Raw genomic sequence first — 25,365 nt, 5'->3', positions numbered from 1 at the left:
ATATTTGGGGCATTCAATGAAAAAGTGTAGTTCATCTTCTATGACAATTGAAGATAAAACCAATAATGAATATTTGCTAAAATGAGAGACAGTTATAGTTTGGTTTTGTGTAAACCACAAAAACCCTGAAAACGCTGTTCAATGATTATAAGCTGCATGTCTACCGTCAGTATGTCTAGCGAAAACGACACCTACCGGGAACAAGAAGATATTTTAATTTCTGCCAAAGTAGTAATAAAGGGAAACGCGTAAATAGAAGCACTGAAAGAGTTTTTTTGTCATCAGCTCTCCCAGCTGTTTCATTGTGACAACTTGAGGAGAGGTGACTGTCAGTCGAACAGGAAATGACTGACGAGTCTTTAATCTACCGAGTTAGTGAAATGATTAACCTATTCTTCATTGCCTGCCTTACTCACAAATATAATCAATTATTCAAATTCGTCATGTAGTCTGTAAATATCCACAGCATGGACCGCAACTGAAAATATCAGAAAAACTGGACTCTGGTAGACCTATATAGAAATCTGTCATACGACCTTAAATGAACCAGAAAGTGCCACTGAATTCACTATAACTTTTTGACTCAATTCAATTTATTACAGTTTTGTAATGAAAAAAAATGTACAGGATTGCATTTTTCCTAAAAGGAGGTTCCTAAAACCTGATGGAAATGTAAAACTTCCAGATGATTATGGTTGCTAGGATGAATGTCGGTTGAACCACAATGCAGTGTTTTTCCGACTTTCAGCTAAATTTATGCTACCTCTAAGAATAATTTTGTGAATGGAGATTTACAGCGGAAATCCAAAAATGGCTGAAAGACGTCTTTTGATGACTGATCGCTTGAATTAATCCCTACCCTGTACATAATCCCTAATCTCGCTTATCTCGCTGTAACAGTGGTCTCACAAGACATCCAAAATAACAGATTGGAGTGAAGCATGAGATCAACTTCTGTAGCAATGTGTCTTGAAGGTAAATCTGTATTCTGGATAACTATGGATCAGTCTGTGGTACTGCAAGGCAACGTTAACACGTCGTCTCCAAGGTACATATAAATAAAAATCACATTTTCAGATACTGCAGAATCATCAATTTTTTTTCAAGAGAGCACAGTGGAAATTAAAAGCTTGTAAAGTTAAATGGATTTTTTTTTTTTTGTTAACGAAACATTGCCCGTTAAAATAAAAAAGAGCAGAGAAAATATATCAGGCCAATTTTAAGTGGTCCCAAGATACTATACAATGTTACAACTGAAACCTGGGTGAACGAAGAGATCATTAGTTGCATGGCTTCTTGTCAGCTAATTGGAATTTGAAGAAACTACAAACTACCTTGCAGAGTGATAGATGAAATCTAATCCCACCTTGTAGATGCAGCTAATTGGGAACAATTCTACCCTGCTGAGAGATCCACAGACACTGGTAGTTGAAATAAGCGTTTCCTAGGCAACTTAAGCCAAGTATGTCACAAAATTTATAAAATATTATTATATACATATTTTCACCCTTGTTAAAAAGTAATATATTGAACATAAAAATATACACCTGGTCTTAAACCAATCAGAATAGAGCCATCAAACTGACTCAGGATTTGGTCTGGTCTCCATTCACAAAACAAATCTGAATAATTTTTCACATATTTTTAAAAAAAATTTAATTAGGACTTGCCGACAATTGTAAATTATATCTATTGGGTCCAACAAATTTAAAAAAAAATAGAAAACTACATAAAGAAATTGGTGAAATGTTGTACCAAAATTTTGGCGGTGAAATCTAAAAAGTATAGTATTCACAATGCTATATCTGCAGTCATATGTCAAACATACAGGATATCAATCAAACATTTACATCCAGTGTGACTCCAAGACAGCACCTAACTGCAATCATTAAACTTGACATTGATTATCTATCAAGTACACAAGTTATGGATACTGAGTAATTTTTTATCTTATTAGTGGATGACACTTGAAAAAACATTTAGCCAATCATAATGAGCTTTTATACAGCAAAGAACATTCATCAGCCAATCATAAATGAATTTGTTTAGGAAAGAAACATTTAGCCAATCATAAGTGAGCTTTTATACAGCAAAGAACAATCATCAGCCAATCATAAATGAATTTGTTTAGCAAGGAACATTCAGCCAATCATAAGTGAGCTTTTATACAGCAAAGAACATTCATCAGCCAATCATGAATGCATTTGGTTTAGCAAGGAACATTTAGCCAATCATAAGTGAGCTTTTATACAGCAAAGAACATTCATCAGCCAATCATAAATGAATTTGTTTAGCAAGGAACATTTAGCCAATCATAAATGAGCTTTTATACAGCAAAGAACATTCATCAGCCAATCATAAATGAATTTGTTTAGCAAGGAACATTTAGCCAATCATAAATGAGCTTTTATACAGCAAAGAACATTCATCAGCCAATCATGAATGAATTTGTTTAGCAAGGAACATTTAGCCAATCATAAGTGAGCTTTTATAACAAGGAACATTTAAACAATCATGGATAAATTTTTATAGCTATAAAACAAATTTAGCCAATCATAAAGAAGGTTCTATAGCAAGTACCGTAGCACACATTGGTTTATACAGTGAATCCAAACAGTTCAGAATAAATGATAGAGATTAAGAACACAGCCCCAACACAATAAATCGAAAAATACTTGCCAGGTAGTGATTTACTATAAAAAGGTAAAGAAAACTGCTGGGCATGCCTGGAAAATTGCTTTTAATCACTGAAAATACATTAAAACAATCCATAAAATTTGGCAACCCTTTCACAAAATAATTGCAAAGGAGCTTGGATGAATGACATACTCCACCGTCAACACAAGAAATTGATGTCACGTACAATTCAATGAAATGAATGTCACGTAAACCCTTAATACAATCCAATGAAATCAATGTCACGTAAACCCTTAATACAATCCAATGAAATGAATGTCACGTAAACCCTTAATACAATCCAATGAAATGAATGTCACGTAAACCCTTAATACAATCCAATGAAATGAATGTCACGTAAACCCTTAATACAATCCAATGAAATGAATGTCACGTAAACCCTTAATACAATCCAATGAAATGAATGTCACGTAAACCCTTAATACAATCCAATGAAATGAATGTCACGTAAACCCTTAATACAATCCAATGAAATGAATGTCACGTAAACCCTTAATACAATCCAATGAAATGAATGTCACGTAAACCCTTAATACAATCCAATGAAATCAATGTCACGTAAACCCTTAATACAATCCAATGAAATGAATGTCACGTAAACCCTTAATACAATCCAATGAAATGAATGTCACGTAAACCCTTAATACAATCCAATGAAATGAATGTCACGTAAACCCTTAATACAATCCAATGAAATGAATGTCACGTAAACCCTTAATACAATCCAATGAAATGAATGTCACGTAAACCCTTAATACAATCCAATGAAATGAATGTCACGTAAACCCTTAATACAATCCAATGAAATCAATGTCACGTAAACCCTTAATACAATCCAATGAAATCAATGTCACGTAAACCCTTAATACAATCCAATGAAATGAATGTCACGTAAACCCTTAATACAATCCAATGAAATGAATGTCACGTAAACCCTTAATACAATCCAATGAAATCAATGTCACGTAAACAAAGTCTCTCCTGAAGCAGCGAGGTATCAAAGTTTTGATTAAAAATTAAAACACCGTGCATCAAGTTTGGAATAATCTTACCGATCAGCTCTTGGCATTTATTGACATGTCATATCTGACAGGTCGGTATACGAAATCCCCGATTTCAGTATTCAGAGCAGGTGTCTATACTTCAACTGAAATAATTCTGATTTCTCCAGGGGATATATGGGTATAAAAAGAAACAAAATTCACAAAGGCCATTGCCTTGGATGCGTATACCTGACTGCCTCCATGCCTTTCAAAATCGTTAGTTATTGCCGTTAAAATTCATCTTAAAATCAGGTACATTCAGAATTCAAGGTCCTGTACATTTACCGTATTTGCTCTATTAGTAGCACAATCACCTTGTGTACATGAACGTCATGTCTATATTTTTGAAATATCGGTAAGACCTATTTTAACCTTTTCACTACCAGTTCCCTTTTCTCATCACAAATTCACAAAATAAGTCTCATTTGTAGTCTGTATGTTCTTTCAGAAGATTGCGACAAAAATAGCCAAATTTAAAATCTAAAAATTGACTCAAATTTTATCTGTAATATTGAAGAATATATGAAATAAGCTTACACAAGCTATATAGATCTACATTAAAATATATTTGATAAAGAAATACACGTTTGACAATTGAAACCCCCAAAATTGGTGAAAAAATGATAATTACAAATAAACCACATCAAATTGAAGACTAATAGCTAAAATTCAAATTAATATAAATCAATCCAAAAATGCTGTCATCACGACTAAATTTATTAAAACGATCCAAATTCTATCAGACTTCCAGCTCATAAAACACTCTACAACCCAAATATATAAATAATGTCACAACACAAATGACTCCTTCATAAATTACAACATTCTTATCTAGATGAAATATATTTCAGCTGACACATAAAGATTTTTTTTTTTCAATTTTAATTAACTGATAATTTTGCTTGGTTGAGTTTCAACAATTTGAAGTGCGGATGATGTCACAAACTAAGCTCTCTGTCGACGGTGAGTCATACTCTCTAGAGCTGAAGCAAATGCCGTCGCTGCTTGCATTGAATCAAAACACCTTGCACACAACTCAATTCAAATATTTGTTTACATAATTTTATCATAATATAAAGAAACCGAAAAAAAAAATGAATAGATTTTGTTTGTTTTTTGAATATTGTTATTCAAAATTATTTCTTAATGAGAAAAGGGAGAAGATTCATTTTAGTCATAGTCACAATAATTCTTGGCAGTGATTGGCTGGTTTTATCACACAAGATCGCTTGACCAGACTGGGTTTAATTTACTTCAGCAATAGGAATATGTTACTTGACACTAATACTCGTCTTCGGTCATCAAATAAAAATGTCAACGCTGTTGAGTAAAAATAAACGCTGCATTCCAACATTGGCAAGAACACATTCTGTGAAAACATATACACCCACAACATTGTGACGAATACAACACCAATCTGCAAGAACCAATCAGTTTGCAATCATTCACAATCGCCAAATATCAATGAGTCCTGGTTTTTTCATGAAGAAAGCAGCAAAGAAAATGTAAGCTTTGAAAAATGAACAAATCAGCAACTTTTGTGCATGTCAAAGCTTATTTAGTAGATGAAGAAACAAAAAACAAACTACTTTGATCACACCATCAGATATAACAGCCCGGAGAAAACTCTGATCCAGAGAACCACAACAGGAAAAAAAAATCAGAGACCCACAAAAACCTAGGAAGTAGAAATTAATGAATATATAGAAAGAATAACAAGAACAAAAATGGTCAAAATCAAGATCTATGGAGCTCTGTAATCAAAGTCACAGCAGTTCAATCTTGAGCCATCTAACCATCTGCACTACACATATGTACACCAAATGAAACTGTATGATTGTATACATGTAATTTATAAATTCTTCAAAGTGTTGTTCAAGCCATACAAAAACATTAACTGTGGACAAAAAACAGCTCATGTCATATCTTTAACCAATGTCAAAAAAGAACCAGAGTTACAATTATTCTCCAAAAGTGGAATCCATTTTTGTTTTTTTGCTAAAGGGATACTGTGTGGATTCCCTTCCAACCACAATCCCACCCCCAAATTATTTACCTGAACACACTACTAAGTTAAGCATTACCACGGTAGTGCAGTATAAGCGTATTAAAAGGCCAATAAATGTGACCCAGGCTAATATTTCTTAATCATAAGACCATCGTGTCACTGGCAGGCTACAAAATCACTCAGAGTTTGTGAACATTACTGTCATACACAGACATAAAGGATTCGTCCTGTCAACTTTCACTGCCAGATTGACTACTTTAGGAATTAAGCAATAAAACCAAATTTGCTCCTTTAAAAAAAATAAAAAACCTACCCATTATAGGATTTATATTGACAGACCTCTGAAAACTTTGCTCAACATTAACCAATCAAATTGGATAAATTCAGTCATGTGACTCCATGAAAATGACAACCACAAATCATTATCAAGTTATTGTATCACCTGACTTTGATGAGTATGAATACCCCCACATTACAGACGAAATGGCATAAAAAAAATGCATGAATATTGGATCACACATCATATCGTCACCTGCTCACACACCCCACTTAGCGAAAGAATTTACATCCAGAATTGAAAACGCTGACTCAAAGTACATTTAGCCACAATCTGATTAAAATCTGATGTAGTGTACGGGCTTTAATTATTTTGGCTATAAACTTATTTTAATTTTATGTTTTATTACTTTTGTTATTAATGCCTTTTTATTTTATTATTTTACTTTGATTTTGATTTTGTGATTTTTTTAAAATTCCGCCCTACATACATCTGAGCCGATGCCTATGTAACGAGATTTCAACGAGACCCACTGTCGACGATTTTAGTCAACGAATCACAGACCTTCTTCTATAGCGCACATGATGACGTCACTGGGCAGAGTCAGGTGGCAAACACACTCAAACATAAAATGGCGGATTATACCGACGTTAGGACCGAGAAGAACATGGCTTTTCGGTAAGTTTATCATTGTCAAATGCAACGAAAGTCATTTTTTTATGTTTATATTGTGGCTCGAATGGTTCGAGTTTAGATCGTTACTTTGCGTAGTTATTCTGGGAGTGACGATTTTGTTTCCACCGGTTCGACCGAACACCGGTGTCTTTTTCCAGTCGCTTGCCCTGGAGACGGGTGATGTTTTGTTGACGATCGGGTCAAAACCGTCTACGGTATTGAAGCCGTAGCTGTAAATATTCATCAAAATGTATCAACATTTTGTACATTATACAATAACTCTTTATCAAAGTAATTGAGCTGATTTGGACTGGAATAAAATATTTTTTATTTGGAACACATCGCAATTGATCAGGAAATATTTTATTGCTCCAATTTTCTGCGTCGATGCCGTGGGCCGGTGACCGTTATACAATTTAAAATTTGCATTGTTTACTATAGCTGTTTACAGTGTTCTAATCATTACGATTTACTTATTTTTTTGCTTCCATTCTAGATAATTATGCTCAGTGTTTGATGTAAAATTGAAGCGATGACTGAATAAACGAACCTTGGCTGGCGAAGATGTATCAGGAAGTGTACACATTTGTTGGAAGTGAACAAAATATTCAATGTAATGACAAAAATTGGAAAATGCTGTGGAATTTCTTTTGTAAATAAAAATATACTAGCAATTTTCTATTAATGGTTTATTCAAGTGGGCAAAATATAATGTACAGAAAGATTGCCCGTAGAGTATCGCTACACTGAAAAGTAAGCAACCGACAGCCTCTATAAAAGGGGGCCTGTGATTGGCTGTTACTTACGCGAGATTTGAACGGGACTTACGTAGGCGTCGGATCAGATGTATGTAGGGCGGAATTAAAAAAAATCAAAATCAAAGTAAAATAAAAAGGCATTAATAACAAAAGTAATAAAAAATAAAATTAAAATAAGTTTATAGCCAAAATAATTAAAGCCCGTACACTACATCAGATTTTAATCAGATTGATTTAGCCATTATGCATTAGTAGAAGTAATTATTCACTTAAACTATTTAATATGCTTGTATGCATTGGCGACAAAGATAAATATATAGTACATACTTTCCCCCACTTAAGTAACATGGCAGCTGTTTCATACTGAACACTGATGAATTGAAACGACTGCAAAATATCTTACAATACTTAATAGAATCTTTGAAGGTGATATATGGGATATATTTAGCACTTGATTGACAGGGCCAATGAGAGTTGGCGCTTGCCACAGAATATCCTGCGAAGATTACCTCTACTGTATATTTGTCTTATTTTTTTGACATGTCTGCGAACTGTATTAAGTTTTTTGAAGAATCAAGCATGTCTACACGTACCGTACTGATGACGAGAATATTGTACGCCAGACTGATGCTAATATAGATGATGTAATCATATTTGGCAATGAACAACTATACTTATTCTCAATGACAATCAAATATTCCGCGACGATTTCACTTATTCGTCACTTGAGAACATGCACATGTCCAACTTGGTTATTAAATCACAGAGATTAACTCGGAAGTACGTCAAGAAACAACGTAACTGAGGCAGCGAGAGACAAATCAGACGGTTCGTTTGGTTATATAATAGTGATAACAATTAATCTAAAGCACTTGACATAAGAATGCTGGTTAATTTAATTAATTTGATAAATATCTCTAAAACTTTAAAATTTTCGAGCACAGCTTGGCGTTCTAAGCTCAGCGTCAAAGACAATTACATATACATCTGCAGAATCTCTATTGTTCCATGAAAGTGTCGAAAATTTGTGGTCAGTCACATACAATAATTTATTCCCTACAGAGGTATGCATTGAATACAATAAACATTTCATGCTGAAAGCAATTAAATTATACACTGCATTAAAAACTTGTCAAAAAATATAAGCCATGCTCATAATTGTTTGAAATAAGTGTGTATATATGACATCTATAACACACAAATCTGTAAATTGAAATGATACACACTGACGCAAGAAATATGAAGTCATTGATCCAATAGAGGCGCTCTCCACAATGGCAACATCCTCACAGCAACAACATATAGCTCATATTTTTCTGTATCTCATTTTTATTTTGGACCAAACTTCCATATTTTAATATTTCTTAAACATTTCATTCAAAATTTTGAATATATCTGAAATTCAACAAATTTTTACAAAGTTAAAGAAAATAGGACTAGCTTTCTCGCCAAAAAGTTGACACAAGTTTCTTCTATTTATTGTATGAAAATTGTTATCAACCTTTTGAATTTATTAATTTTACTGCCAAAATTTTGGTGGTGCATTTTTTTTCTAAATTTTCTTTGATAATTTTACACCAAAAATACATAATTCTCATTGGCTAAAGGTCTTGATTGAATTTTATATAGAAAAATGTGTTGCATTATTATTTTGTGAAAAATACTAATAACTAAAGTATCAGATGCATAATATCCAAAAATGCGTGACCAATACGTTTCTATAAACTCATTTGCTGACAAAAACAATGTTTTGGTTATCTGGATAACACTTCAAATATCACAATAAATGTAGACACATTTTACCAAGCTGAATTATTGCGTTAAATTACAAAGAATTTTCAAACGTTTTTTCTTTTGACCCCTGAAAGGTCATATGTTCTTGTATTGTTGCTTGAAACTACAATAATTTCCAATATCATATAACATCAACTTTAGAACTGCTGAACTGTATTTTAACTTCAATCAAAACAATTTTGGTTGGTAAAATAATTGAGAAATTCTCATTGATAGTGAATTTATATCCCCAGAAAGTACCAGGATGTGTGACCTTTTGGGAGGAAATAATTGAGAAATTTTCATTGATAGTGAATTTATACCCCCAGAAAGTACCAGGATGCGTGACCTGGAGGGAAATAATTGAAAAATTTTCATTGGTAGTGAATTTATACCCCCAGAAAGTACCAGGATGCGTGACCTTTTGGGAGGAAATAATTGAGAAATTCTCATTGATAGTGAATTTATACCCCCAGAAAGTACCAGGATGCGTGACCTTTTGGAGGGAAATAATTGAAAAATTTTCATTGATAGTGAATTTATACCCCCAGAAAGTACCAGGACAGGACTGTTTGAAGGTTATGCATATGGTCTGTTCGTTTTGTACAACTTTTGTGTAACACATTGGGTTTAGCAGTCAAGTGATCAGATATCAGTGTACTCAAAAACTGAGATTGAAAGCCTCTAATTGTGCTGTCCATTTAAGTATCTTTGGATAACCAAAATGGATGTAATTAAAGCAATTTCTTAAAAATAGACAAGTTCTTGACTATCTAAATTAGTAAAATTGGCTATAATTAACAGGTCCTATTATAAAAGTCAAATACTTGAGTCCAAACTGAATATGTCTGAAGGGCATTATTTCACAGCAGGAAAATTTAAAATGATCATGCACGAAGAATATTCGTGATCAGTGAGAGAAACACTGAGAAACTGTCACGCAAGTGAAGCGAGGTTCAGGCGAATATACACATTTTTAAGACAGCCCCCACCCGCACAAATAAAATGTACATATAGCATGACAAATGTTTTACAAATTTCATCATTTTTTTTCAGATTTTAACTTTTTAAACATGAAATCCTTATGAATGTCACCAAATTACGAAATCAGACATTTATAAGGCAGCCGAAATTTGATGATTTACAGCATTCAGTTGGTTTCCTTATATGCCCCGAAATATCATTTTAAAATTGTCTCTACGAAAGTTCACTCATTTTTTTTACATTTTAACGTAGAAAATTGTTTCAATGCTATAATATTTTTTACGTTTAATTGTAAAATATTTCACACAAACATGTTGTACATTTTTCTTTAATTTTTTTATAAATTATGTTTATTTTGTCAAAAGTGACTTAAAGTGATTTTCGCATTCACAGGATGCAGGAAAGAATCAGAGGGGAATGAAAACAAGTTTTAATGATTTCTGATTATGACAGATATTTTTTTATGAAGCATAAAATATAACCTAAACTTTGATTTACTTTATGCTAGATTTAAGCAATGTATTTTACACGCATCGTATAAATCGCTATGATTCCCGTATCGAACAGGTTGTGGCGCAACTAATGAAATTTGTCATTCCCAATTCAACGAGTTGGCATAACCGAATTGAACAAACCATATACGTGCACATCCTAGTGTCATAATCAACTTGCATGCGTACTGTCAGCAGTTGTCGACTTCTTCAAGCCGCACTATACCTCGTGCATTCGTCGTGAAGAGGAGTCGAACTTTCTGTCATCTCCGCAAATGTCAAAAATAATAACACCCTGCACAAAGATTAGTGAACCTCTTATACTATTAATCTTGTTACACTCTATCAATTTTAGACGTGAATATTAAAAACTGATTTACATCAAATTCAATGGCATTGAATGAAATTGACCAACAATAATGGCACAACTTATAATACAATACTTCTTTTGTACAAGCATGAGAAAACGAAAATAGCTGATAAACGAACAAAAGCTTATTCCTAACAAAATTTAAAACATAGTTGAACTCTGGTGACCTTGCCCTTTGTTATATAATATAATTCCCTTTATCATAGTTTGATTCAATATAAATATGCATTGTCATAATTAATTTTGAATTCAAACAAGTTTTGGGGTTGAACAGTGGGGAATCAGTCTACTGAATGTCCTTAAAAGATGTAAATATCTTACAAAAACATTGGTGCCTTATTTGTTTAATTATTTTAAGGGACATAATTTCCAGCTTTATTCAAAGTAATTCAGATATTTTAGTATAAAAACAAATGTCTCATTGCAAAAAAAAGTGCTGCATTTAGATGTGAATAGATTCATAAAACATGCAAGATAACAGAAAATTTTAGCTGGCTTTAGTCCAAGTATTTTGTACAGGTGTCTGTCAAAAATTAATGATTCACTGAGACAAATATGAACTGCCTCATTGTGTGACTACTGTATTATATGAAAAGTAAAAAAAAACACACCCTTTATGAATAGCTATCATATTGCAAGCTCTGCTTTGTATGCAAATCAACTTAAATAGTTAGTTGGTGTCCAGTGGAGGGAGAAGTCAACAGTACTGTTGCCTCCTGAGAAACTACATCTTCAAACACTGCAATCTTTGAAGTGCGTTTTTTAAACTAGTATTATAAAAACTCTATCATTCTGTTCTAATAGCTGAAACATATTCCTGTGAGTTTTCATTTGTCGAATGAACTGTTTGTCAAATACAGAATACATATATTTTAGAATAATTTTCTTTTTAAAATGTGGATGAAATGTTTTGCTTTTAATGTATTTTTTATGTATTGTTTTTGATTTGATAACTTTGAACTAAACAGATTTTAGGCACCCAGTTCATAGGAGTGCTTATATTGATTTTCTGACATCTTGTTTTCTGTAAAGATATTATTGGTAGGTTTGCAAATGTGTATCAGACTGTGCAATCTCTCCATGAGTTGGTTTTGAAACCCAGTATGGGATTCTGAGATACATTACCAAGGATATTATTACAAGATAAATCATTTGCTTCATTAAACACATACAACAATGCATATTTCCACTGAGATCAGTGACCTTTGATGTGTATCACCAGTGATCAGTCAAGTAGAAACAGTCAAAATATTTTATCAGATTTTCTCAATTTTTGCATGATATTTTCATACAGGACATCTGTTGTTCAAACTCAGGGAAGACTTTATACTGATGAATAAGGTGACCAAGTTTGATAAAGTTTGGAATAGAATTAGTAAAGTTATTATGCACACAATAACAATTATTAACGACGACGACGGCGACAACGACGACAACAACAACAACGACAACGCCGGACAAAATTTTTCCCTTAATATACCTTTCCCTTCCATCTTTGATGGTACGGGCAAGGTAAAAACTATACAGTATAGGAACATTATCTGATCTTTGATGGTACGGGCAAGGTAAAAACTATACAGTATAGGAACATTATCTGATCTTTGATGGTACGGGCAAGGTAAAAACTATACAGTATAGGAACATTATCTGATCTTTGATGGTACGGGCAAGGTAAAAACTATACAGTATAGGAACATTATCTGATCTTTGATGGTACGGGCAAGGTAAAAACTATACAGTATAGGAACATTATTCCATCTTTGATGGTACGGGCAAGGTAAAAACTATACAGTATAGGAACATTATTCCATCTTTGATGGTACGGGCAAGGTAAAAACTATACAGTATAGGAACATTATTCCATCTTTGATAGTACGGGCAAGGTAAAAACTATACAGTATAGGAACATTATCTGATCTTTGATGGTACGGGCAAGGTAAAAACTATACAGTATAGGAACATTATTCCATCTTTGATGGTACGGGCAAGGTAAAAACTATACAGTATAGGAACATTATTCCATCTTTGATGGTACGGGCAAGGTAAAAACTATACAGTATAGGAACATTATCTGATCTTTGATGGTACAGGCAAGGTAAAAACTATACAGTATAGGAACATTATCTGATCTTTGATGGTACGGGCAAGGTAAAAACTATACAGTATAGGAACATTATTCCATCTTTGATTGTACGGGCAAGGTAAAAACTATACAGTATAGGAACATTATCTGATCTTTGATGGTACGGGCAAGGTAAAAACTATACAGTATAGGAACATTATCTGATCTTTGATGGTACGGGCAAGGTAAAAACTATACAGTATAGGAACATTATTCCATCTTTGATGGTACGGGCAAGGTAAAAACTATACAGTATAGGAACATTATTCCATCTTTGATGGTACGGGCAAGGTAAAAACTATACAGTATAGGAACATTATTCCATCTTTGATGGTAAGGGCAAGGTAAAAACTATACAGTATAGGAACATTATCTGATCTTTGATGGTACGGGCAAGGTAAAAACTATACAGTATAGGAACATTATCTGATCTTTGATGGTACGGGCAAGGTAAAAACTATACAGTATAGGAACATTATCTGATCTTTGATGGTACGGGCAAGGTAAAAACTATACAGTATAGGAACATTATCTGATCTTTGATGGTACGGGCAAGGTAAAAACTATACAGTATAGGAACATTATTCCATCTTTGATGGTACGGGCAAGGTAAAAACTATACAGTATAGGAACATTATTCCATCTCTGATGGTACGGGCAAGGTAAAAACTATACAGTATAGGAACATTATTCCATCTTTGATGGTACGGGCAAGGTAAAAACTATACAGTATAGGAACATTATTCCATCTTTGATGGTACGGGCAAGGTAAAAACTATACAGTATAGGAACATTATTCCATCTTTGATGGTACGGGCAAGGTAAAAACTATACAGTATAGGAACATTATTCCATCTTTGATGGTATGGGCAAGGTAAAAACTATACAGTATAGGAACATTATCTGATCTTTGAAAAATCATGGTCATTTTTCAAACAATTTGCACAAAAAAAATAATATCATGAAAAAGCATCTTAGTAGGAAAATCATCGTCTGGGCAACCTAAATCTGTATTTCATTACAAACCACAGAATTTAATATCAATAATTACAGGATATAATAATTTGTTTCCATGGTGATGTCACGCCAATGGTAAGAAATCAAAGTTTCGACTGAAATCCAAATTGTATTGCTTGCATTGACTGCTACCGTGTATTATCTTCTGTCTGAGTAAAGTCCATTCATACACTTGTATATTCCTGCCTGCACATTATGTACATTTCACATCGACAAATTCAGAATGTCTATTGAATGAATGAAATAGCTATTTTAATGCTTTCAGCAGTTGAGTTTCATGGCACTTTGTAGAAACCGTACAGAGATTATTTCTCTGCTGAATGGCTCACGAGGGAGTGCAGTAATTTCTTGTAATTTACAAAACAGATTTGGCTCATTTTCTTGCAAAGAACATGTCAGGAATCCAAAACAAAACTGCCAAGTAATGTCTCAACGGACAATCTCATTTATTACTTTTTTTTTTAACTATTTCAGACTAACATACTTGAAGCAAACCCGGAAATGAATTTTGAATCTTTAGAAAAGGATCAAGTGAAATAATATTATTTATATTTAGTAGGATATAGTGGGGTTGATGCAATCATAACCACTTCTGAGTACCTGGCTAAGAAAGTCCTAATTACATGAAAAGCCTAAGGGAAAGAAAAGTCGTTGATCGGGGTTGCAATCTAAAAAGTACATTATTGGAATCACAGTTTCAGGAAATGGTAGGGAACGCTTCAGTGAATATGTAGGTTTAACTACGAATGCATACAAATATAACGACTGACGCGATCAGTGTATAATTAAGTCTAAAAGTCATTCAATTTAATAAATCTCAGGTGTTGACAGTTTTGACGATAAGTATCATTTTGCATAACAATTAGATTATAACATTAAATTTTTAATGACAAGAATGATAATGTTACATAACAGTTCTGAATGAGTGTAGTGTACATTTAAACAATATAGAAGAACTTGAAATTGTAGTCAGCAACAATTTTGCAGCTGCACATGTTGAAAATTCACCTGGGGTTTTTTTAGGCAAGAAAATGCAGTGACTTTATTGAAAATTTAACATTTAACAATAGTTATGTGCAAATAAAGAAAATAGATTGGCTGTATTCTACAAGGTTTCATCAATATTTTTTTATATTTTTTATTCCAGGTAGAGGTCATCACACTTTTGGGCATGTACTACATGTGGCCGGTTGGCAAAAACCAGTCGTTTCCACTTGAAGATAAAATAACAGCGTTGTGCGCTACTGTATACTAAATATATGTGTATGCGTTGCTGTTCATACAGGTAATATTGTCACAGGAAATCGTGAGATAGTGCTGATCAGTGAGCGAAATTTGTTATCGGACATTCACATCCTGGTTTCCAAAAATGTGAAAATATAACGTTACAGTGCAACGGCTTATACAGGAAAAATACCTAACTGCTAAGAAATATAGCATTTATTCATGATAATAACATACAAATAGCTAGAAAATGATTTTTTAGATGACTACAAATACCTTTTTCTAGCTGACTTGGTGATGTTTGCATATGCATACTGAAAACTGACTAATTTTCACTGTGTTTAAATTTTACTGATTTAGCATTTCATGCATATTCGTTGGGTTTTATCATTTAGATAATGTGTTCTATGCTAAATTTTACATATTCACTGGGTTTTAATTTAGCGCATTTTCCAGTCAGCAAAATAAGCAAAATTAAAACCCAGTGAATAACTAACCCCTTTACAGTAGCCAGCTGTCTAGGTGCTCTTTGCCCATGCATAGCATGATTTACTGTGAAAATGTTTATTTTCACTGACATTTACTTTCACTACTTTGATGTTTTGAGCAATTTCACTGGCTTTTTAGTTTCCAAACTTGGAAGGGAAAACAACGAGTTCTTTTTAATTTTAGCAATGAAAATAGCAAAATTGAAAAGCGGTGAGTAATTAATGCATTTACAGTACTCTATACGTGTTCATATGGTACCACAAAGGTTATTTTGGCTCAGTGTTACATAAATTACAAAATATGAACAAAATTTAAAACAAAAATTATCCTTTTATTTCTACAAAATGAATAAATATAATTTTTTTTTAAATCATTTTCAACTAAGAAATATAAATGACCACAATAAATGGAGTAAGTCAAAACTTAAAAATTTCAGATCATAAATATGGAAATGGTTTCAAAATATTCAGAGAAAACGACAGAAATCAGTCACAAAATGACAGAGTTTCTAATGAGAGAGAAGCAAATGTCAAACAACTTTAATAAAAGAAGCTTGATGAGCCTTCATTTATAAAATCCCCAGTAAATTAGAGGACACAAGTTTTTCTCCCTAGGGCAAATACAGTTTAACAAGTAACTACAAATTATTGCTTTGGGGTGTCAGAATGTTACCTTCGGCAATGACCCTTGCAAAGCAATAAAAAACAAATTACCGTTCCTCCTTTTTTATGAAAACCATGCATAATGACGTACATTTGTAAACAGTAGTATGAGTTATTGCCGTCACTCGATTTATCAGTCACCTTCTAGAACGAGGATATGTAAATTGAATGATGACATCATGAATTCCCCATGGTCTGACAAGAGCAGAAGTCGAGAGATTAGCCAATACTTTAAGAGTTATTTGTTTCTAGGGCAAGTTTCTACTTAAGACGTGTATACACAAGTATTTGACATCGATTTAATTTCTGCGGGTGTTACTATTCCTCGAATGCTCTCCACAAAAGTGTTCTTCGTTGCAGCAAAATTTCACTTGATGCTGATAGAGTCAGATACTGAAACAGTGCAAATAATTGAAATATGGGATCTGATTGGCTGATTTATACTAGTAACCAAAATTAAAACAGACAATTTTTGTTACGTACATGAACTTTGTCCTGCCCAATAAGAATAGCAACACAAGAACAACTTAAATAATATGGCACATAACTTTACGGAATGACAATGGAAACGTATCGAACAGCGGTAATTTAAAAGGGGAAAGTTTGATTAGTTTAGTCATCGGGGGAAGTACTGCTGAATCAACCATATTAACGGTTAGCGACATGCAGAGATCGCAAGCAGAGTCGTAACAATCATCCGGCAATCAACAGCAATCAAACATGCATACCATCATCGCGAACCACGACCTCATTGCGGCACCTGGTCATCACTTCAATTCAACTGATGTCTGCGACTAAATATGCTAACACTGCTATATTTCAGCAGTGAACCAATCATAATTATCAAGAGAATCAATGCAGCCAATCAAATGGTTTGAATGATGAATAAATCAGTGTTCTTTTTTTTGATTGGTTAATTTATCTCAAATGCTCACTCATAACTAAATAAACTATGGCAAGTTTCACTTTCTGTTGAAATGTCTTTGAACTGAAAAATACTCCGATGGGTAAAAAATAATGCCAGAAGAAAATATTATCACAAGACTCATTGTTTCTTATGCGGAAATAATTAGCATAAACTTCCTAGGGTAACACTAGAAAGAAGATGATTCATTTGGAGTTAATTTCGCAACGATTAGATTTCTTATTTCTGAACAACTTCATTCAATGAAGAACTACAGGCTCTGTAAATTGCACTTGTCACATTTAACGCCAGGAGAGCCGATTTCAAACACGCACAAAATGAATAACATACAAAAGAATTGGCGCTTTTAGAGGTGTGCGAAGGATTATAAAACATACAGCGCTGTTAGCATTTGTATAGTGACATTAAAATATAATTACAAAACGCACCCGAGAGGCGAATCCTGGGAAATAAGATTACACCATGATGGGACTGTCAATCACCTCACTAACATCTTAGAATATTTACGAAAACGAGGAGATAGTTTAATTTGTTGCTAAGCTGATACGAACTCCAGCTGCGGTAAAGGCGAGGGACTTCCTAATAGTCACAGAATTAGCATTTTAAACAACGATGCTCACTTCACCTACAAATTAGAATGTAAAATTTCTTCAAAATTTGGAAATTACAACGAAATACAGACTGGAAATTTGTATGTATAGCTGAGTATGAGTGAGAGATGAATAAGTTTTTTTTATGTCAGTCTGTCGTACATTTTACACTCGACTAACACTTAACTTATGCACCAGTGCTCTGAGTCAGATATCTGGCAGTAATTGTAAATTTATAACCTCAGGTTTTTAAGTAGTTGACAAGATATTCTATGTATTGAATATTTTATGACAGTCAGGAGATATTTTTTTTTCATCTGCAAACAGGTTGAAAACAAATAGCATCCCAAAGTTCATCTTGTGAAAAATGTATTCTTAGTATGAATGTTTCATTCAAAATGTTATTATTTTTTTTACAATTTTCATATTTTTTTTTTTACTCTAATTTTCAACTACCGGGTAAATAGACTTATTGTGTATTTTTTTTAGAGATTGAAATCAGAATTTTTGGTCAAAAACGAACATATATCTACTTGCAAAGATACAAATTTTCTTGAAATTTATGTCTAATTTAGGAATCAAGTTATTGGTTAAAAAACAAACTTCAATGTCATGTGACCAAACAATATCCAATCATGGTGCTACTATCTAAGGTAATGTATAATTATTTCTGAAAAATGTACGACTGGCTTTCAATTATCCATGCCCTAAAAACTGATTGCTAAGAGAAAAGAATTAAAATTAATAAACAGGAAATGAAACTGTTAGCTTTGAAAGAAAATCTCAGTTTACTCAACTAAATGCTCACACCAATTTTTCATAACAGAAAGCATAAATTTTAAACATCAGTCACCATGGATACAAAATATCAAAGTGGCGGCCATGTTTACATGATCTACATATTCTATTCTACAAAGAAGAAACTATTCATTACATTTCTGTGAATACTAAGAAGAGATTGGAGCAACATTAGGTAGTTCACGTTGATTGAATAATTCATCCCTAGGCGAAAACAGAAAACATACAAAATTTTTTTGTAACATCTCTATATTCAGGCATCACCAATTTAACGTCTGAAATGTAATGACGCGAACATAATTATCCCTGATGGGTCGTCTTTGAGCTAACAAAAGGTATGTCCATCATCTACGCCAAAGCATATAGTTTCCAATCACCTCACTAACAATCAGAAATAATGGAATCTTTAGCGTCTCACGCTTTTGTGGGTTTTACAGCAAATATTTTACACCTTTACAGGTAAATGGAAAATTGCCCCAGTCAATATTAGGCTGTTCTTGCAGTTCTCGCAACCCCTATAGTGTATAATCATGGCTAATGGATATGTGTACTATAATGGCTTCAGTATCACCAGGCTATTATAACCAACAAGATTACAAACACACATCGATGAATCTCGTCAATAGAAAAATAAAACACTTTTTATTTCCCCCCAAACAGAAATAAGCAAGCATCAGATTTCATGAAATGTCACGAACACCTGTAAGTGAAATATCTTTAAATGTGTCTCAATTTACATTAACGTACTGTAGTATTCCAATAGCAAATTATAATGTAACGTAACATAGACTAGTGGCAACATGCGGTTGGGTCAATTTTTTTCTAATGCTGCAAACATCAGGGTGGATGAATTAGCTTCATTTTGATGCCATTTTCTGTTCAATTTTCTTCAACTGTTTAAGATTTGGTGTACAGGATTATACAGCGCAAGATAAACCAGCTTTTAAATTTTTTTACATTTTATACTGTTCTGACTAAATTTTAGTATGAAACAACAATTTTCCTTCTTTTTTTAACAATTATTTGTGGCACATTTTTATATACAATTCATTCTAAAAAAATATCTGTTTGCGTTATTATAAACGCATGTCACCATAGAAATAAGACGACTTTGAAATCAAAATGACAGAATCAATGGACAGATCAATACCATTACTAAAATCACCCAAAACAAGAACTCTTGAATGATACAACACTTGTTGCCATGGAAACATAATCCATAAACATGTAATAAAAAGAAAACATTTTTTTTTTCACTAATTTTACACTATCACTTCATTATAAGCTTTAATAGAAAGTTACAAACACAGTCTCGTAATCCCCACTGACGCTCTCAGACAGCGACAACTAAATAAATTAATTACAAAAACTGACTAATACGAGATCAGATTCCATTTGGCGAGTCTGAGAGACATGACAGTTATTGTACCAACTTTTCAGGCGGTTATCTTCTGTTGCACAAAAGAATTGATCAGCCTTGAAGCTTAGCACAAAGAGTCTTTAATACTCAGTATGCCTTGCAGATTGACCAATCTCTTTATGTATTGTTTATTTTCATTACGATCCCCCCCCCCCCCCCCCGCAAGTATTTTGCTTTAATGTATCTGTATCGAATAAGTCAACACAATTAAGTGTTCGGTCATATTTATATTTAATGAACGTGCTACTAGGACAAATACACTCAGCCTTCCTGTTGTGAACTGTTTTTCAAAAAGTACCAATGACTGGACACTGTGTCAATATTTAATTGAGACAAGCCAGCAAACTTGATACTACATAAATGCAGGCTGATACTAAAGTCTGTTGCTATGACAACACGATCTGTCAGTCACTATGGCAACCATCTAACTTTTTATTTTGTGTATCAAAGAGACAATATAGTTTTCATGAAACTGAGGCATGGCACGATGGCAAGTGTCAGTACTGATGTTACCATGGCAACATATAGCCTGACAAGCAACAGCAGACATGTCTTCATCACTTAATATCACAATAGTCTGAATTCAGCAAGCCGACTGAAAACGCAAAGAGTAGAGATTTTTTTTTTTTAAATGACAGCTGAATCTAATATGATTTTGTTTTAACTTAAAGACGACTTGACATTATTATTTTCATTAGTACATTTGCCATCGGTGTCAGATTTTCTAATAAAACGAGTCAGACTGGTTTTGACGAGATTACTGTTCGCAGCAATTGGTGTTGTTTGAGTATGCTGACACGCTGACACTTAGAGTGAACCGCTAAGGATGACACACGAGAGTCGGGGACTTCTTCCAGACATCCTCTATAATTACCATGAGTCGTCAATTGCTACGGGCAAAAAAATTCAGTTTCATCTGACCCGATAAATAATACATCTTGCTTCATCCACAATTGAGAGGAAATTTGAATATTTGATTTGCTCTATTAGAAGTGCATCTTCAATTGAGGTATACGTAACCATATTCACTCCATTAGAAACATTCAACTAAAAAACTCATTGATTTGGATTTTGTTCTACATGCTTGAAAAAAGGTTAAATTGCAGTCTTTTTTACTCACTTTCTTCTTGGGATTTTTGTGGGGTTTTTTTTGTAACAAGACATTAATTTTTCAGCGTTCCCATTGCGCCGTTTTTCAACACACATACAATGCAGGTATTAGGATTAGAGTCGAATTATTAATACAAACTGAAATCTCAATTCAACTTTTGAAAATTTCAGACAACCAACAGCTATAAGACCATAGCATATAAGCTTTACATCGTTCAATAAACTCTGAGAAAAAAAAATTGAATTGCGACAATCATCAATAGATTGACGTTGAAACGATCAATAATAGATTGACGTTGAGTCGGTTATGAAAAATTATGATTTTATACATTGTGAGCTCTGTGATAACTTGTTTGTAAACACATAAAAGATTCTGTATGGCCAATATGGGAAGCGTTTTACAACATGCATCATTCAATTGTCTATTGATGATATTCCAGCATTACCATAGCGATAAGAGAAACAGAAATCTGGCTGAATATACCAGGTAATTCATTTCATTATCATCTCGCATTGAAAACCAACAGTCTAGCTCGCTATTGAATTGTCAAATTTAATCTCCATAAATTTAGTAGCCAATCAGTAAGCTTTTGTATGAACTTTGCAAGAAAATTGTGACTGGCAGACACTGATGCCTCAATACATTCGTATAGATGAATAGTCAGTTAAAAAAAATATTACAAACACTTTTTATTTTATATTAAATATTTATACAATATTGTCTAATTTGCCAACCCCAGATAAATCATAATAATTAATCAGGGATGACATTTTACAATATGCAAAAGTAAAGTATCATTACAGTTGGGGTACTAATAGGGTTAATACTGCAATGGTACACTACCACAGAGTAGTAATATTTTCTGCAGCAGTAACTTGTGTTTATTTTAAATATTCTCGGGGAAAAAACTTTGTTAATACTCAAGACAGCGGGTCACGTTTCAGTTCACAATTATCTAAGAAAATTGTGAAATTTGACAGATGACAAGTAAGTGAAATATGATTTTTTTTTTTTTTTTGAGGAAATATGCAAAAGATATATCTTGTTGCAAATTAACTTTTATGCCAGAGAAAATGTAACTTTGCTATGCATGCATGTCTGCCGATTTTTTATTGAATTATCATTTTTTTAATCAAAGTTTCATGTTTGTTAAATAGAATAATGAAATACTGAGGCAATCCAGTGACAATATTGGTGTGATTTTCATAAAAACACAGGTGTGGCTGTTCACACTGCTCAAGCAACCTAGGGACGTTACAAAAATATTCTCACTGAAAGCTGAAGTAAATAACACTTTACGAATCTATCATTTAACATTTTTTAGGGAAATATTGAAAAAATGCAACAATACAAATTTTACTATTTCGAGGAGGAATGTGTACAAAATAAAAATAGAGAAAAAAAAGAGGTCCTTTGCTTGTTTCCATAGAAACACTTTCATTATGGTGGCCATTTTGAATTTACAATTAGTCAAAAAATGATTTTCTTATTCAAAACTCAGAACAGTGGCCTTAATATTTTCCTGCCGATCTTCTAGAATGGAATAATCAATGAGAAAAATCTCCTCAGGTATCTCTAACGGGTCTTGCTAAGTAGATCAGATGTCACAAGCCATCAACCAAATATTGAGCTCAACTATGATGTTCACAAAATAGTTTACTGTGAAGTACTTTATTTTCACTGAAAGTATGAATCAGTGAAAAGAAAAAACAGCGAAAATACTTTTTTTTCTACATTTTACATTTAACTCATCAGCAAATATTAATTCCAGATAAAACAAAAGTATTTTACAGTATTGTAAAATGTATAAATGTGACAAAGAAACAAATAATTTAATTAGTGTGGCCATGTATATGTACGTCTATACAAACATTACTCTTCAAAAATTACAGCGAGAACCGAGACAAAGTGAAAACTGACAGGTTCAACAGGTCATTGATAAAGTACAGTATCAGAGAATCTCTATCATTCATACCAATCTGCTCAACAAATTAATCCACTGATTACTGTTTCTGAAAATTCACCGATAGAAATTCTTCGATTTTGAAGCAAATATTTCATGTAATTATCATGACGATATGCATAATTTTGATTCAAAATCACAACCATGATATAATCATTAACGATTATTCACAAAATAATTTACTGTTAAATACTTTATTTTAGCTGTAATTCATTTTTGCTGAAAAGATTTTTTGGGTGTTTTGTATGGAATTTATTTCCACTGATTTTTGAGGAGTTGAATGTGAAATATAAGAGAAAAGGTATATTTATTCACTGGATTTTATGTTCACTGAATCGTTCCTTCAGAGAAAATAACAACAATTAATTCCAAGCAAAAATAAAGTATTTTACAGTATCCCATTTCATGGCCTTAGCAATCTATTTGCAGCCTTCTCGGATAAACAGTATAATTTATTCAAATGTCATGCAAAACCTGTAGCCTATCAGAAATTATTTCAATTTGTTCAGAATTAACAAAAAAATTTGAAAAATACATAAAATCTGCAGATTATTGCACCAAAAATTTAGGAAACGAATGAGCATCATACCAAACACGACCAGGTGACCAGCTGTTGGAGAATCACATTGTTAACAAAAAGGTGTTTTAGGCTTTTCTAATTTGATGAACAGGTGAATTTTTCTCCCGAAGACAGGAAATAAAGAGGAAAATTCACATCTTTTCTTCTCAGATAACTTATTATCTTTCTTTTCATTCCCACATTCTCCAAAGCAGTCAATAGAAAAAAACTCAAACATCTTTAGAAACTGAGAAATAAGGTAGCAGATGATTATCACTTTCGGATAAACTAGTTGCCATGGTGACATCTATGCATCTCATCTGGGATTAAGGAAGTAAATTCTCTTGGAACAGATTTTGAAAAAAAAAAAAAATTTCAACAATTGCCAAGTGTGCTGTATTAGTAATTGCTCTATTTCCTAACAAAACACATTTTTAGAAGAAAAAAAATATTTCAACAATTACTGTATTTGCTTTATTAGTAGTGCATGCGATATATATACATAAATGGGCAAAATGAGTCACATTTTAATGATTTAGGATGAAATTTGTTGTTTACTTCTAGAAATGTGCTTCTAATACAGCAAATATGGTAGATCTGCTCTGGTTCAGGCTGATTCAAACTGGTTCAGGCTGGTTAAGACTGGTTCCCACCAACTGTACATTATTTTTATAGCAACAGCTGGTTTACATAGGAGTTGTAAGTTGTAATAAAAAGAATACAAAAAAAAAAAAATTAATAACAAGAGATCACAGAAAATTTTATATGAAAAATCAAAATTGTTTTTTTGCAGTGCATTGGATTATTTCCTAATTTTTGACAGATTGGCTACACTCAAAACAAAAATTATATGACATTGATCTACGGAAGATGTGACCTGTCGCTAGAAAACTACAAACATTAATATTGTACTTGTAGCAGTGTGATAAAATGTAAATTAAAACAAAGGAATGAAAATTATTTACTACTTTGAATTATTTTGCTTGTTATTTTTGTGACAATTCTTCCAATAGACTTTTGTTGGAAAATTGCACATCTACCCAACAATGGCTGACAAATTTCTAGTCTGTAATATTTTGAGGTGTTCCAACAACAAAAAATCAGTTTCTCAATCTCGATTAATAAAAATTATTGGAAGGTTAATTCTGCCTAACATATTTTGAGTTCCTATAACCATGTAAAATAAAAATATTTTATTTCGACCTTAATTACTTCAAAAATGTGAGCCATATATTTGTCCTTCTTACCCCCGCAAAAAACAAGACAATCCAGACTCGCCATCTTTCCAAAAAGAGAAAGTTTTGCAAACGTCTACAAAAATTTCCTTGCAATTATGACTTCTTTTATGAAAAACAAAATGGCTACCGGGTAATTTTGTTTCCTGTATCAAAAGTTAATACCTTACAGCA

The 25,365-nt window shown here is 32.8% G+C and overlaps 1 protein-coding gene and 1 long non-coding RNA gene across 2 annotated transcripts in view; one reads left to right on the top strand and one right to left on the bottom strand.

Moving 5' to 3' along the window:
- LOC100370948 (uncharacterized) overlaps positions 1 to 25,365 on the bottom strand; it is a 57,904-nt gene that overhangs the window by 8,956 nt on the left and 23,583 nt on the right. The gene's annotated exons all lie outside the window — the stretch shown is intronic.
- On the top strand, positions 6,374 to 7,374 carry LOC146730252 (uncharacterized). The gene is made up of 2 exons (XR_014927382.1): positions 6,374 to 6,703; positions 7,197 to 7,374. It is a non-coding gene; the product is annotated as an uncharacterized LOC146730252 (long non-coding RNA).

The sequence above is a fragment of the Saccoglossus kowalevskii genome, chromosome 19 (assembly GCF_978046115.1).
Source record: "Saccoglossus kowalevskii chromosome 19, keSacKowa6.1, whole genome shotgun sequence".
Classification (NCBI taxonomy): Eukaryota; Metazoa; Hemichordata; class Enteropneusta; family Harrimaniidae; genus Saccoglossus; species Saccoglossus kowalevskii.
Note: the sequence above shows the minus strand (reverse complement) of the source record. Positions and strands in the feature narration are given on the sequence as shown.